Below are 17,726 nucleotides of genomic sequence, written 5' to 3' on the forward strand. Positions count from 1 at the left end.
CTATGTCCAGTGGACGTCTATTGGTTGTTGTTGTTGTTGATGATGATGATGATTTACGGCCTTTTGTCCTCTGCAGTCAATAGTATGGATTATCCCTTATGGATATCGCACAAGTCTGCTTCGATAACGTCATTCACATTTCAGTGATACACGCGCTTGTTGCGATTAGCTTAAATACGTTTTTAGGGTTCCGTACCCAAAGGGTAAAACGGAGCCCTACTGCTGCCTGTCTGTCTGTCTCTCTATCAGATCTATTTGAAATAAGTTACAAAGCTATTTGGTGTAGAATGTTGACCCAAAGCTGAATACTTATTGAATAAGAAATTCAAAATTATTTTTCAGGGGCTCCCATACATGAAAAAGGAGCCGCAAAATAATTCTTACCCTAGCATGTGGGGTATAATTGTCTAGAGCTCATTGAGTAGATTACAAAAACCACTCCAAAATATATAAATAATACATTAAATAAAATAAATCTTTTTATTTGCAAAAAATACAACGTTTACATTTATAATTATTTGGCCTCTAACTCCCAAGAAAGTGGAAACTGTGTTAAGGGAGTGAGTGCCTTCATACATTGATTTGGTGCTTATCTCTTGTTTGCAAATGTCGTGTTTTAACCACACTGCCATCTAAATATATGAAAGGAAAAGGTGACTGACTGACTGACTGATATATCAACGCACAGCTCAAACTACTGAATAGATCGGGCTGAAATTTGGCATGCAGATAGCTATTATGACGTAGGCATCCACTAAGAAAGGATTTTTGAAAATTCAACCCCTGAGGGGGTGAAATAGGGGTTTGAAATTTGTGTAGTCCACGCGGACGAAGTCGCGAGCATAAGCAAGTAATATATAAAAGGAAAAGGTGACTGTCTGACTGGCTGATCTATCAACGCACAGCTCAAACTATTGGACGGATAGGACTGAAATTTGGCATGTAGATAGCTATTATGATGTAGGCATCCACTAAGAAAGGATTTTTGAAAATTCAACCCCTAAGGGGGTGTAATAGGATATTTCAAGACTGATGTAAAGATTGATTGTGTAGAATGATGTGGACATTTACAGATCAAAACGCAGTTAAGACACAGATATCATATACAAAGTTTAGTTATAAGAAATACTAAACAATTAAGTCTCCCCTAATTTGGTGCTTGAGGAATTAAAATACCCTTCATCCCCATCGATATAAATGACAAGATATGGCCAAGCGAACAAAACTTTTCACGGTTTCAGAACCAAATAAATCAGCGCCACCTCTTAGATACTAATGAACGACCCGTTTGAAATCCAAACGTTACTGAGGTTGCATTGGTGCTAAATAAACATTTTAGGACCAATGAATCGGTGCCATTTTGCTTGTTCAATGGCCCTGTCCTTAAGAAGTCAATGTTTATCCCAAATCCCAATGAAGTCAATGCGTGTGATGATTGTTTATCCTATGTTGTACAAGATGGTGATGTACAGTGACCATCGAAGCTCTACATCCCTTATGAGCGTGAGAGCCACACTGCCAGCGAATCATGTCACCCCTCACTCGGTGCTTGAGGAACCTAAACCCGTTCACTATCAGCAATTGAGCACCACGCGGTGATACTTCGAATCTCGGATCTGCATCTGTAAAATCAGTAAGAAATCATCATTATGATCAACCCATCGCCGGCTCACTACAGAGCACGGGTCTCCTCTCAGGGCGAGAAAGGCCACGCTGGCCATGTGCGGATTGGTAGACTTCACACACCTTTGAGAACATTATAGAGAACTCTCAGGCATGCAGGTTTCCTCACGATGTTTTCCTTCACCGTTAAAGCAAGTGATATTTAATTAATTAAAACGCACATAACTCCGAAAAGTTAGAGGTGCGTGCCCAGGCTCGAATCCCCGACCTCCGATTAGAAGGCGGACCTCCTAACTACTAGGCTATCACAGCTTACAAGTCAATGTGCTCTGTACAATTTTAGAAATTCGTTTCGAGTCGCGTTCAATGTTAATCGACCCTAAGGCAGAAGGGTAATAAATAATAATATAGGTACCTACAGTACGCGGCCGAAAGTAATGTACATCGACCTTTAGAAGGAGATAGCAAATTTGTAGAGCACTGTCTCTGTCATTGAGACCGACAAAACGTCAAATAGGTAGGTATGAGTGACAGAGACAACGCTCAACAAAGCCGAAATGTCATTCTAAAATCTATTAAAAAATCTATTTTTATTATCTATATCTATTAAAAGTATGCTCCTGAAAAAAGCATATTAAACAATTGAAGATTATCTAAATGATAAAAGAGCGTGGATTTGACCTGCACCTCGTTCCAGCAACGTGCATGACTGCAAATACTTTTCTTGTACATGGCATAATATTGTATATCAAATCTTTGAAAAGAGCAACCGCCGAGTTTCTTGTTGGTTATTCTCGCTAGAAAAGGCATTCTGAACCAGTGGTCTCTGACGATTCAAAAATACTAGTAAAAGTTTAAAAGGCCGATGTACAGTACTTCCGGCCGCGTATCGTATAGCTCCGTAAAGTAGGTATACTTTAAGATCTATTATATTTATCACAATTAGGTTCATGTATATGAACGTTGTTGCTCATGACGATTACATTCTCCAAAGTGTACATCGATGCTTTGCATCCTCTCGTCAAGTGGGTGCCGCAGTGCCAACGGACCTTGGGACCCGATTTGCGATGCTTGAGGAACCTGTAGCCCCCCACTATAAGCCACAGGGCGCCACGGTCCGACCTTCTAACTCTTGCATCTACAAACACAACAAAAACCTTTATTATCAGTGGGGGATTAGATTTTTAAAGAATTTTCATACTTATTTAAAACTAGATGATGCCCGCGACTTCGTCCGCGTGGATTTAGGATTAAAAAATTAAAACACCTTTTCGTTTGGAAGTGTTTCGATTTTTTTTATGAGAAGTGTATGAACTGCTGATTACAAAAGAATATTCTTATTTATTAATTACTAGATGATGCCGGCGACTTCGTCCGCGTGGATTTAGGTTTTTAAAAATCCAGTGGGAACTCTTTGATTTTCCGGGATAAAACGTAGCCCTTCCCCGGATGCAAGCTATCGCTGTACCAAAAATCGGTTAAACGGATAGGCCGTAAAAGGCTAGCAGACATACAACCATTCGCATTTATAATATTAGTATGGATTTTAAAGACTGGACGACTCGCCTCTGACTTCGCTCAAGTGGAATTTTTGAAAATTAGTGAGATGGTAGAGGGTCCAAAAATCTTGAAACACGTATTTCTTTATAATAGGTACCTAACCTCCCAATTATTACCATGAATATAACTTGAAAAAAAAAAAGATTCCGACGAATTGAGAACCTCCTCCTTTTTTTGAAGTCGGTTAAAAAAGAAAATCTTTTATACAAACCATTAACCCCTTATTTAGGGGTAAGAAGGGGGGGATTTCCACCCCTTTATTCTTATTCTACATTCAGTGTACTAGTTCTTGAGGAAAATGCTAACATACTTAATTATGTAAAGAACTTCTAAAAAAAAATTAAGCTATGCGTTCGTTGTGTGTTATTTTATAGGAATAATTAATTTTGAATTCTAATCTTCATTTTTTAACATAAATATCAATACCCTTAGTAGGTAGTATTTTGTATCTTCCAGTTTCAATTTTCTAGAATTTGGCTACATAACTGATACAGTAGTTTATCAGTTTACTCACGCGGCGATAGGTGGCAGCACAAATATATTGGGCCGCGCAAAAGTTCGGAGCTTGAGAATCCTATATAGAGTTAGTTTGGCCACAATAATGTCAACCGATTTTGATGAAATTTGGATTTTTTGGAATATCATACTTCTTTTTTAAAAGAAGATTAATGATAAAAATAATTTAAGTGAATAATATATATTATAATATATATATAACATATTACTAGATAAGTATTGATAAGATGTGAAGCGTAGCGTAGGTCGTTCCGTACTCCGTTTTGCTATGATTTGTATGATATGATCATATGACTGTGTTTTAAATCATTGTTTGTTACAATTGTTACAACAGTCTATGATTCAGCTTAGCTTATTAGTTATTACCCAAATTATTAGGCTCATTATGCTCAATGTAGCTTTATTTTTAAGACTACGTAATTAATTATCTGACTAAACTGTAGTGCGATTGGTACCTATAGTACGCGACAGGTCGAAATGGCAATCGGGGTAGGGACGCCCCGCACACCCGCACAGCCCCCCCGCTAACCCGGTGCGGGATAGCACGGGTGTGCAGGGCGTTCCCCCGTCTCGTACCCCGATTGCCAACTCGACCTGTCGCGTACTATCCTTAGTCTTTTAAGACTAGGTAGGTACCACTTAAATTATTTTAAATGTAAAACTACCTATCTAAAAATCGGTTCGGTCCCGTTGGCACCCTTCTGGTACGGAACCCTAAAAGCTTGTTCTTGAAATCTATCAATGCAAAAACTTCATAAAATCAGCCCAGATAACAATAATATTAGAAGTATTTTGTGACTAATTCCAGTGTCAATTTGCGAGCTCGGCGGCGCTGTAGAGCTGTTTACCTCTGTAGTTTATATCAGTTTACTTACGTGGCGATAGATGGCAGCACAAGTTTAACGCGTCGCGCTAAAGTTCAGAGCTAGAGCATCCTTAAATAGTTTGTTTGGTCAAGTTGATGTAACCTATTTTGATGAAATTTGGCATTTTTGGAATATCATACTTCTTCTTTAAGTGGAGAAGATGTTGATATTAATAGTTTATATTTATTTACTATACTCAATACTGTGAACTTTGAAGTTTGAATGTTCACACTTCACATTCACACTTCCCAATTGCAACGTCTTGAGTCGTAATCGGAATTCGGAACTTCATAGTTTATTATTAGTAAAGTAAGTTCATACTTTAGAGTTTAGACTAACCTTAATTATTATTAATATACATAATACATATGAAATTCATAGTCCCGAACACAGTAACACCGATTATATTGATATATAAAATATTAAATTCCAAAGTGTGTTTGTACATTTTTGCAGAATTATAGAATAAAAACCGGCCAAGTGTATAATATTATGTAAACTTCCTAGGTGAAACGCACACCAACAGAGTCGAAGCGTGGCGTCTATCGTGATAACAACTCAAACTAAGCTCTATAATATATTATACTGTTGTTTAAAAATTTCGATGTGTAAGTACCAAACATTAAAATAAAACTTCATACTGGCAAATCATGTGATTAAATTTACTTATTTAGGAAATAGTTAAAACATTATTCATCAGTCGTTACACAAGAAAGAAATTAAAAATAAAACGCGTAGGAATTAATTTAGCTGCTATGAATAGAAACAGCATATTATTCAGTAAGTAATTATGAAACAAAATTAAAGCAGCATTAAGAAGCTTAAAAATAATTAATCTTATACTAACTAGAACTTCGGGTTTATATTGAAAAAAAAATCGTGTCAAAATACACAAATACACAAAACAAACACTTATTTCATACTAGATGATGCCCGCGACTTCATCCGTGTGGCTTAAGGTTTTTTAAAAATCCCATGGGAACTCTTTGATTTTCCGGGACAAAAAGTAGCCCTCCCCTTGTGTCCTTTCCCCGGGACGCAAGCTACCGCTGTATCAAATTTTGTCAAAATCGGTTGAACGGATGGGTCGTGAAAGGCTAGCGGACAGACAGACAGACAGACTTTCGCATTTTAAATATTAGTATGGATGATACAAGCTCATCAAGGTAGATACACATTTTGCATATAGTACCGTAAATACATAAATTATAAGTCAAAATATATAAAAGGAATAAATAGGTGACTGACTGACCGACTGACTGACTGACTGACTGATCTATCAACGCACAGCTCAAACTACTGGACGGATCGGGCTGAAATTTGACATGCAGATAGCTATTATATGACGTAGGCATCCTCTAATAAAGGATTTTTGAAAATTCAACCCCTAAGGGGGTGAAATAGGGGTTTGAAATTTGTGTAGTCGACGCGGACGAAGTCGCGAGCATAAGCTAGTTACTTAATATGCGGTAAGAGTAAATTATCCAAATCTCCACGTAGGCTCATGGTTGTGATTGTTGTTGTATTTGATGATTTCATCTTCTATAGTGAAGATGGCCGCTCGGCAGCCTCTGTTGTTGTGAGTGCCACAGTACCAACGCACTTTGTCCCCAGATTCCCGATGCTTGTGGAACTTGTAGCCTTGTACGATCAGGATTCGAGCGCCGCGAGATGTGGTTGCGAAGGTTATAGCTGTAAAAGGATATATGTTTTAATTTTGTTCATGAAATTACCGACTGCGCCGTGCGTTATGTATATGTCGCAGGTATATTGTCAAAGCCGTGATATTACAATTTCATTAGTGATATTATAATTAAACGGTAGATTGTCAATCAACTTCATTTCTTACAATTTAACGGTCTGGTTTTAGTGTCATTGTAATGTCACGGGGACACTTTGACGATTTCACTGGTCGTTAGATTATGAGGCCGTCTGTGATTGGTCCGTTTCCAATTTTAATTTTGCAATCATACAGTTATAAGAACAAAATCACGAACTATTGTACTAATATCATAGAAAGTAATAAGTCACGTAGTACAAGTAAAAAGACACTTTTCTGGAGGAGGACTTTTTCGACCAATCAGAACGCTCGACGTCTCCCACTGCCAACTTCACTCATAATATACCTAGATTAATTATAATGTCACTATAATGACCCCGTCACATTACAATATAACTAAAACCAGGCCGTTAAATTGTAAGAAATGAAGTCGATGGACAATCTACCGTTTAATTATAATATCACTAGTGAAATTGTAATACCACCTATCAGCTATCTCCGCCACCGCTCCAAATTTTTCGTAAGTCCGTTTAGTCACCCATACCGCGCACTTTGGCTGCGCTCAACGCGCTGCTGAAGGAGTCCCCTCGCTGTGACATATTTGCTGACAAATGGGCTGACCTCATGGGTCAGATCTTGCACTTTTGTGAAAATTTATAATTTTGCTTTTTAAAATTTATAATTTTAACAATTTTTGTAAGTATGTTTATGTTAGTTTGTACTCGTAGTTTAATTAGTGTAATTGGCTTTATGGCCGTTCTAAGTAAATAATAAATAAATAATAATAAAGTTAAAAAAAACCACAGACAGTATGAAACGAATTGCAGGGAGCCGCTGGATTGAGGCAGCGCAAGACTGGCTACGAGAGACCTATTTCCAGCAGTGGTGATAACGATGATGATGATGATGATGATGTTCTTCACTAAGAAAGAATTTTCAAAAATTCCACTCGAACGATGCCGAACAAAACTAATTTTGTACATTATTAAAAAAGTAAATTAATAATTTAGGGCTTTATTATCACTAAATTATGAAACAATGAATTTCAGTACCTAATTAACATTGTTGTGAAAGGCTAACCGCCGTACTCAGAGTCGCTAATCGTTACTTAAGATTGAGTTAAAACGAGACAGATTTATGCGAGAGAGATAATCTGTCTCGTTTTAACTAAACTTAAGTAACGATTAAGCGACTCTGAGTACGGCGGTATGATGGGTAGGTAACTACAAGGTTTATTTTTCATATACTATTTTCGACTTTAATATCTGGTATGTAAAGATAAATTTCGCACAGGATGATTGTGATCATTGTTAACCTTTACTATTTCATTTTCTATGGTAAGAATGACGGCTTTGCATCCTTTGCTATGGTGTGACGCGCAGAACCATCGGGTCTTGACACCTATGCTGCACTGACGGCTAAACCTGTAGCCGTCCACTATAATGATTGTGGATCCACGTGGATTCGTTATGTATTGGAAATCTGTAATGTAAGAAATCTTAATTACATAAACATGACATGTGATGGAGAGAGCTATGCTTGGAGTTTCTCTACGTGATCAAATCAGAAATGATGAGATCCGTAGGAAAGCTAGAGTAACCGACATAGTTACAAAGCTGAAGTGGCAATGGGCAGGGCACATAGTTCGTAAAACCGATAGACGTTGGGGTCTCAAGGCGCTGGAATGGCGACCTCGCAGCGGAAGACGCAGTGTTGGAAGACCCCCCACTAGGTGGACGGTCGACGTCAGACAAGTCGCAGGGAGCCGCTGGATCCAGGCGGCGCAAGACGGTGGCGTGTGGAAGTGACGTGAGTGAAGTGTGATGATGACATAAACATAAGATAAAAGTAAAATAATAAACAATGGCTTATTACAAAGAGTGTAACCAAAACGCTAGCTAAAACTTAGCGTTATTGTTATACTATCTAAACATAATCCAATAGCAATAACCATTTGCCTCATTTTGTAGTTTTAGTGATTTAGTATTTTTCAAACCCGCAATGTAGGTATAGCGTGCAAAACTGGGGTTGCAGCATTGAGTCCGAGTGGCGTACTTACGCAACGTTCGTTGACCTCTAGCGTCAGTCAGATGTTTTATCGTGTTGCAATATATCGTGAAATTTTACAAAATGTAACAGTAGGCAGAATTTGGCTGTACCTTTTTGTAATATCTCCACTGTATGTTTACCCATATTCGCAATTAAAAAAAAAGTGAAGGTCAGAGGAGCGTGTAATAAAACATATTTTTTATCTTCTTTAATATTATACACTGTCTGTTCTAGATAAATAATAATACTTTGTGATTAAATACATTGATTTACAACATTTCTTTGAAAACTAGTTAGTTCCGAAATTATAAATGCACAAATTTAGGTCTAAGGTTAAATCCTTATATTCTTTACAAACTTATTGAGAGCCAACCTCTACTAGTGTTTAGTCAAACAATATATATAATTTAAGTAGGTATTTACCTACTTAAATATAATATAATGAAACTCTTAAGCGTATTATTCTCATCTTATACATTTAGTAATACTCAAAATAAATAATTTAATAGTAGCACATATAGGATAGTACTAAATATTAGGCCGCGCGCAAATTTACTAAGGCGAATGTACTTTTTTCTCTAAATTTATAGATTAGCGCTTGGCTGTAATCAGACTTGCTGGCAAATGGCAAGTGATGATGCAGCCTAAGATGGAGCGCGCTTGCCTAGAAGATGCCTATTCCCTCTTGATTTGAAGGTTTTAACCATATTAAAAGTGGAGGGGAAAACAGATGACTTAAAAGAGTTTTTACATTAGTAAATTCGTCGTAAGTTAATCACGTAAGCTACTTAAGTGAGTAAAACTTACAGCTGGTATATCCGCAGCCTATGTATTTTTAGGTACTCACAACACTACACACTAATTAGAAGCTTTAAAAAATATCTAAACAACTAAAAATCTGTACGGTTTCTCTATTATTATTGTTTAGGTATCTTTAGGATTTGTTTGACCTCGTACAAAAGTCTGAATAGCTGCTAAACACGAAAAGAACTACATTAACATCTCAAATCAAGCTGACCAACTTTATGGATGACATTATTAGTCCTTAAATACGATCTCACTTGCTGGTAGATATAGATTGATGATCGATTGTTACTGTTGCATGGGGACAATCGATACTATATCAGGGTTAGACTCACTAGTAGTTAATAATAATAACATGTATATCGATTCACAAAAACGATCTAGATTCTAGTGGCGATCGAAAAATATTGAATTAAGTACAGTGCGACAAGGCTCTCTTGGTACTTGAATGACAGGGGGGCGCTGTTGGAGAACAAAGGCTTAAAATATTCAAACAAGAACAAAGGGGACACTTGACGGCAACGTTCGTTTGGATTTTCGCCACGCGCCAAGATAGCCTTGTCGCACTGTAAGTATTATGTGCTAACATTTTTCAAATCACAAATCGAGTGTATATTCCAACTTTAGGCAATGGTCTGACCGCCGCTGGCGAAAAAACTACTAACTATCGGCGATTTTCTCTCTCAAGAAACGCACAATAAATGTACATTCCGTGTAAACGAAAGAGATGCATATATCAAAAGTTGCTCTCTGACTGTTAACACTGCCGGCGACGACTCGCTTTACTGGTTTTGCCGCTGAGCGACGAGCTTTCGAAAATAAACTCGCTCAGCGATATTCGTTCAGTGTTCAACGCGTGTAACGCGCGCGCAGGTTTGCACAGAACTGAGCGACCGCGGGCGAATTGCGCGCGTAATCGCTCGTCGCACTTGCACACTCGTTTATAGCCCGGCGACAAAACTATCGAAACTACACACTCGCTTCCCGCTAATTGCCAACTCGTTTATGTTTCTAGTTTTACTCGTTTCTCGTTCATCGTCAGACCACTGCCTTAACCTCGATCTTGAAACAATTTGCTATGGTATGGAAGCCATAAAAGCTTGGGTGCTCACTATCGTGAAGGCGGTGGTGGGTGACTGTGCTCGTTTTTAATTTTGATGATGTCCGCACCAACAGTGTACACCACGGCGCGACATCCTCTGTTGTAATGCGAGCCGCACCACCAACGGGTCTTGTAGCCCAGCTCACATTGGCGAAGGAACTTGTAGCCGCCTATACTAATCATGCGAGCTCCACGGGACGATGTTGTGAAAACTGGGGCTGCAATATTAAACTATATTAGTACCTACTTATACAAGTTCTATTTGAAACAAAAATCGACAAAAAATAGTACCTATACTATAGAAATAGAAATGTGATTTGAAACAAAAATCGTCACAAATATGGTCATCTCTACATAGTATAATATAAAGTCGCTTCCCGCTGTCTGTATGTATGTATGAACGCGTAGATCTTTTAAACTACGCAACGGATTTTAATGCTGTTTTCACCAACAGAAAGAGTGATTCAAGAGGAATGTTTATAGCTATACTTTAATTTTCAAAAAATTAGAGATCCCTAGAGAAATTGAAATAATGTGATTTAGGTCGCAAAAAATCCTCTCATTTGAGAGTTTCCGAGGCAATGACACCTCAATGACACCACATTACATTGCACCCAAGCGAAGCCGGGGCGGGTCGCTAGTATCTAGATAAAATGTCAGTCACTTTTTATGCCGATTTAAAGCGCCTTATAGTCCGTACAAAATTACTACTCACGCGCCATTTAACTCTATGGGTCAACTCATGTCAAAAGTTCGGGTTCACCTTTAAAATAAAGACTAAAATCGCACTTTTGACATGAAATTTGACACAAAGTTAAAATGGCGCGTGACCAAGCGTCCCGGGAATTAAAATTGTCACATGATTGTCACTTTGCGTCAAATGGTCTTCGTGTTGTTGATATAAGTCCCGCAAATACAGAAGATCTTATTGATTATGCGGACATTTGCTACACTGACCTTACAGAAGAGCTACTGAACAAACTCGATCGTCTACTCAATCTATGCATTCGGTATATATTTGGTTTGCGTAAGTTCGATCACATCTCAAAATTCCGTTCCGAACTAGGGTGGCTCAATATTCGGTATCGCCGGAATGCGCACGTTCTTGCCTGTCTCTATGGCATTCTCAATGACCCATTGCTCTCCTATATACCTGAAAGAACGTTTTAAACCCTTTGGCTCCTTAGGTCGCGTTCAGCGTTCCTCAAATATAGATATTCTTGCTTACCCGAAACACAACTCGGCGCTATATTCAGATTCCTTTACTGTGACAGCAATCAGGCTATGGAACGCCCTTCCTCAGCAGGTACGACAAGCTCCGTCTCTTAACGTTTTCAAGACTCGTGTTTATAAACACTATCTAAACTGTCAGAACCCTTCTATGTAATTACACATTATTAAATATATTATCCTACAATTAAAACATCAATATTACTCATAATATTATTGTTGTATATTTATTATTCATCTATCACTATATTATATATTAATATAATATGTATATATATTATGTATTATATATGTACCTGTGTATATCTTTATCTATATATTATTATTAAGGCATTTCTGTGCCTATTAATATACATATTACTTATATTATAATTATTATCTTTATGTTCCCTAACAACTTACGTACACCTTAAACCCAGTTTTCACTAGCCCTTAAATCCTCTTCAACCTAGTTGCCTGGTAGAGATCGCTTCACAGCGATAAGGCCGCTGATTGTATGTTCTTCTTTTACATGTTTCTTTTTGTGTCTTTTTTATTTTATTTTTTGGTGTACAATAAAGTATTAAAAAAAAAAAAAAAAAAAAAAAAAAAAAAAAAAGATCTAGAGCGTAGGCTGCGGAGGAGAATGGTTATGTTCGTATTTCATTTTATACAATTCATCCTGGAAGGTAGTTAAGGTAACTTTGCATCTAGAGGAGGTATGCTTCGAGCACCTCCATATTTTCTTTTCGCCGGTCTGCAGTTTCATGTGGTAAGTGAAGCCATTGTATGATAGCAACTTGCCGCCTTTGCTCGAAGACGTGTAATACAGCGTGGAGTTATCTAAAATTATAAATTAGTTACCGTATTGCCGTAGACATGGATTGTATAATATCGCTGGATATTGCACGGTTCAACAAAAAAAAACTAAAGGCACTTTCATATAGTGACACGGAAGACATCGTAACTTTGAAATAATCCTTTCACACATCTGATACACTGAAAAACACGCACACAAACACACACACACACACACAACATTCTAACATTAATCTAACATAATTTTCCTAGATTTTTAACATGTCACTACTGTAACACTGTTTCTAACTAAAGCAGTTAAAAGATTTTTTCATTTTTTCAAATGATGAATGAATGTATGAATATAATATGCTTTATCGTATCGTGTGAATGCGCGCGCTCACAACTGATCACTCCGACACACAATGATGCAGTGTCCATGTACCTTACACAGACACAGTGCACACCCGCACAGCCCCCGCACTAACCCGGTGCGGGCTAGCGCGGGTAACGTGCGGGTGTGCGGGGCGTCCCTCGGCCTCATACCTCGATTGCTATCTCAACCTGTCGTGTACTATATACACGCGTTACACAAGTTAAGTAAATTGTAACTTTTTTATTTTTATTTATTTATTTATTTGACAACTTAATTGAACCGGAATTTGGGTGAACTAACAAAGAACGCAAATGCACTAAAAAGTTTATTTCGTAATAATTAAAGTACATGTAACGAAAAATCAAATCATTTTGGACATATACAAAACTAATTAGAAATAACATGCAACTTAAACATATTATAAATTTAAGTAAAGTTAACCTGTATCGAACTAACCTTGATTGAAGACTTGAAGAGGTGTGGCAGTTGTGGTTTTGGTATATCCCTAACTTACGTAGGTACAGGTTACCCTGAAGAAATTGTGTGGAACTTATTTAGAGCTATGTACAATTATAGTGGTACCTCTGTACCAAATCCATACTAATATTATAAATGCGAAAGTGTGTCTGTCTGTCTGTTTGTCTGTTTGCTAGCTTTTCACGGCCTTTATGTACAACCGATTTTGATGAAATTTGGTACGGAGATAACATGAAAAAATTATCAAGTCTTCTATCAACCATCTGATTGGTCTGCTAAACATTATATTCGTATATTTTGGACCAAATATAAACTGTTTTAGCGTTTAAACTACCGTGAGTGATTTCCATTATAAATACTAATATATATAATAGCCGGGACAGATAGTATTTAAATATAAACTGATTTAAAATTAGTTCGTTTTAGTTTTTCTATTCTGCATTACAGCTCTTACTATCTCTAGGATACCCTGGAACAAATATTGGCATATTTTTCGGTTCTTTAAGAGGCGCGGGGTGGTTGTGGAAATCCTTTAACCCTACTATTTCGTCCTTGAAAGTATATAAACAAGCGTTGCAGCCACACGATGCGTGCGTTGAGCAACGCCAGCGAGTTTTAGGACCGTCTTTTGACGCTGCGTAGTAAGTGTAGTTGTTCAATTTTATCAGCTTTCTCCCTCTTTTTGATTGTATGTACTCCGCTGGAAGAGAAACAAAACATTAGGGTGTGGCGGTTGCCACAGTACATGCTAGATGGCGCTGTTCAATCGATACACCGCAACACCTTGGTACGGTCGAGCCTGCACACCGCTCCCGTACAAGGGCATGCAACCTTTACATACCTATTAATTGTTAATAAATAGTGACATGTATATAAGTATTATTACTTTAAGTATATGTATATCATAATCATCAACCGATTGACGTCCACTGTTGGACATAGGTCTCTTGTAGGGACTTCCACATACCACAGTCTTGCGCCGCCTGAATCCAGCGGCTCCCTGCGACTCGTCTGATGTCGTCCGGCCACCTAATCGGGGATCTTCCAACACTGCGTCTTCCGGTGCGGTCGCCATTCCAGCACCTTGGGACCCCAATGTCTATCGGTTTTACGAACTATATGCCCTGCCCATTGCCACTTCAGCTTCGCAATCTGTTGAGCTATGTCGGTTACTCTAGTTCTCCTACGGATCTCCTCATTTCTGATTTGATCACGTAGAGAAACTCCGCACATAGCTCTCTCCATCGCCCGCTGAGTGACTCTGAGTTTTCTTATGGGCCCATAGCTAGCGACCATGTCTCGGATTCATAATTAAGTAAGGTATGTACCTACTCGTAATTCGACAGTGAAGGTTAATAAAACGCCATTATTATAAGAAAAATTAATTCATTTTAATCATACGAAAAGAAAGAAATCAAAAATATTAAGGAAAATACGCGGCACCAAAGATTGATTGTGCTGCACAATGCAGCTTTATTTTTAGCACAATACTTCATAATGTAAGAAAAAATAATAATCAATTAAGTGATTCATTTGCATAAAATACTCTTTAATAGCGCGTGATTATTTAACAAAAAGTATTTTTATAACCTAAAAAACGACTAATAACTATAATCCTAAGAGTGCCAGTCAATTGCTGAAGAGAAGCGGAGCGGAGATGTGTTCATCGCTCCTTCGGATAAGATCACGTAATAATTTAAGAACTTTATATTTGAATGTGATTGGTTTGTTGATTCGCTCCAATCCGCTCCACTCCGCTTGAGTGGACAGGCACCTTTAGGGTTTTTACTCCTTATTCGCTATAATATTCAAATCGTAACTCACACGCAGCTGCAATTCGACAGTTAATGTATTTTGACGTCAAAAATGTATTTTGCGTATAGTTACTACTTAAAGTCACACGTCCTATACAGGTGTAACCAGATCACAAGCAAAAACTTAGCGTTATTTTATACTACCTAAACACAATCCAATACCATTTTGTAGTTTTAATGATTTAGTGTTTTCAAACTCGCAATCGTGCAAAACTCAGGCCAATGCCCCGCCTACGACACGGCGTTGACTCCGAGTGGCCAACTTACGCAATGTTCGTTGATCTATAGTCATCATCATCATCATGATCAACCCATCGTCGGCTCACTACAGAGACGGGTCTCCTCTCAGAGTGAGAAGGGTTTGGCCATAGTCTACCACGCTGGCCATGTGCGGATTGGTAGACTTCACACACCTTTGAGAACATTATGGAGAACTCTCAGGCATGCAGGTTTCCTCACGATGTTTTCCTTCACCGTTGAAGTAAGTGATATTTAATTACTTAAAACGCACATAACTCCGAAAAGTTAGAGGTGCGTGTCCGGAATTGAACCCCCGACCTCCGATTAGAAGGATCTCTAGTCAGTCAGACGTTTTATTTGCAACATAATCGTGAAATTTTCATATTATATTGGGTCTGGTTACACCCTGTATAATAGTCGTCTCAAAACTCCAAGATAAAAATGATAAAGAAGCCTTCAACATGTTTGGAAAAGAAAGTCAGAACACTCTACGGACGACGTTTGTAATTAAAGTCAGTTTTATTTTTAAAAATCATTTTAAGTAGGTACCTAAGTTGTACAAAACTTTTCAATACAACTAAACTTTTTTAGTTATAGAAAAGTATGTCTTGTTCAAAAATAATCATGTTATGTATAACACTTCAGAGTTAAAAACTTAATTATATATAATTCTTGGTAGGAATGGTACTGGTAATAAATTTGAATATCGAATGGTCCGCGACAAGTTGAGATGGCAATCGGGGTATGAGGCGAAAGGACGCCCCGCACACCCGTACGTCACCCCGCGCTCGCCCGTACCACGTTAGCGCGAGGGCTGTGCGGGTTTCGGAACGTTCCCTCCCCGATTGCCATCTCGATTTATCGTGTACTATTTGTTCCATGTTACATGACTATTTCTTTTTAACTTTCTTTTTATCTATCTTATCAACACTGACAAACTCTGACTGTGGCTGCACCTTAATATTAAGGACCTTAACGTGCGCGTGTATGTTGTTATGTCCGATCACCTTGTCATTGTAGGTGTACAATGTCGCGTTGCAACGATACGCGGCACATTTCCAGCGCTTCGTGGGACCTTCCTTTGATGACAACTGGTTGTATGTGTGGCCTTTGAAAATTATCTTCTCACGGCCGCTCTTTGATTTCACGCGTTCCACTAGAAGAAAAATAAATCATAAGTATTTATGGTAAGGATAATGCAAAATACTATGCGTAAATAGTTGTTCCCTGATCGTCGCAGTGGCAAAACGTCCGTCAAATAACGCGGATCAGTCATAATGTGAACAGCTCCATACAAATTGCCACTGGCACATCCATCTATTTAGACTGACAGAGAAAAACGACTGATCGGATAAGTGGGAACGGGCTCTAAGACCTATTCCACTTTTTAATAAGCCTTACTCACAACCTTGAATGGGAGCTGGAATAAATCTTTGTTCAGAGATAAGCATTTCCAATGTAACTTAATTTATTACTACGATGTAACTACAATTTCGGTACATGAAAAATAAAAATAAATAAATAAATTTTGAGAAAGGTTTATGTGTCAAGTAATAACTGCCGTGCCGGTTAACCGTAATAAATTGTTTTTTTTTTCTTTAATACGTATCAAAAATATCGGAACCGGCAGGATTTGAACCTGCGTCTCCTGGGATCGCACCCGACGCTCTGACCGATAAACCACGGTTCGCTTGCTGCCAGAGACAAAATTTGTGACATGTATGTTCACTCAGTACTGAAGCGACTGTTAATGCCATCTAGTAGCGAGACTTTGCAGTTATCGAAACTTTTGACATGTCAGATGACAAATATGACGAGTCCTTTCTCAAAATTTACGCACTATCTCTGCCTTTTATATAGGTAAAGTATATAGCTATGTATATGACAAACATATAGCTATATTGAGTACTAGCTGATCCCCGCGGCTTCGCCCGCGTGTATATAATATAGCCTATGTCACTCAGGAATAATGTAGCTTTCTATTTCTATTGGTGAAAAAAAAATCAAAATCGGTTCAGTAGTTCCAGAGATTACCCCATACAAACAAACTTAACGACATTACCTCTTTATAATATTAGTATAGATAGATAGACGTATTCATCTATGTATTTAACCAATAGAGAGCAGCTTGACATTGAAACTGTGATTGAAATTGAAATTATTTATTTGCAAGAAACATTGTACTTAAGATGGTCATTACTGGCCCATTAAGAATACTTATCATGTAGGTTAAATTACTTACCATCACTAAGAACTTATCACAATATTTATTATCCTAGTAAGGAGATCTTGCTAAAGGAAATTATATTCATATATTTCATATTTTTTAATAAAATGGAATATAATGAAAGAAACATCGCTATAGTCATATAACATGCAGTACTTATTACTGTTTGAGTGAAAACACATATCACAAATTTCGTCACTGGCAGCAAGCGTGCCGTAGCTTAGTGGTCGGAGCGTCGCGTCGGCCGCGATCCCAGGAGACGCGGGTTCGATTCATGCCGGTCCG

General features: G+C 38.0%; 1 long non-coding RNA gene across 1 annotated transcript; it reads right to left on the reverse strand.

Moving 5' to 3' along the window:
* Window positions 1–466: 466 nt before the first annotated feature.
* Window positions 467–2,757, reverse strand: LOC138402897 (uncharacterized). The gene is made up of 2 exons (XR_011237232.1): window positions 2,607–2,757; window positions 467–1,622 (listed from the first exon to the last, which is right to left on the reverse strand). It is a non-coding gene; the product is annotated as an uncharacterized lncRNA (long non-coding RNA).
* Window positions 2,758–17,726: the final 14,969 nt, after the last annotated feature.

Source organism: Maniola hyperantus, chromosome 10 (genome assembly GCF_902806685.2).
Source record: "Maniola hyperantus chromosome 10, iAphHyp1.2, whole genome shotgun sequence".
Classification (NCBI taxonomy): domain Eukaryota; kingdom Metazoa; phylum Arthropoda; class Insecta; order Lepidoptera; family Nymphalidae; genus Maniola; species Maniola hyperantus.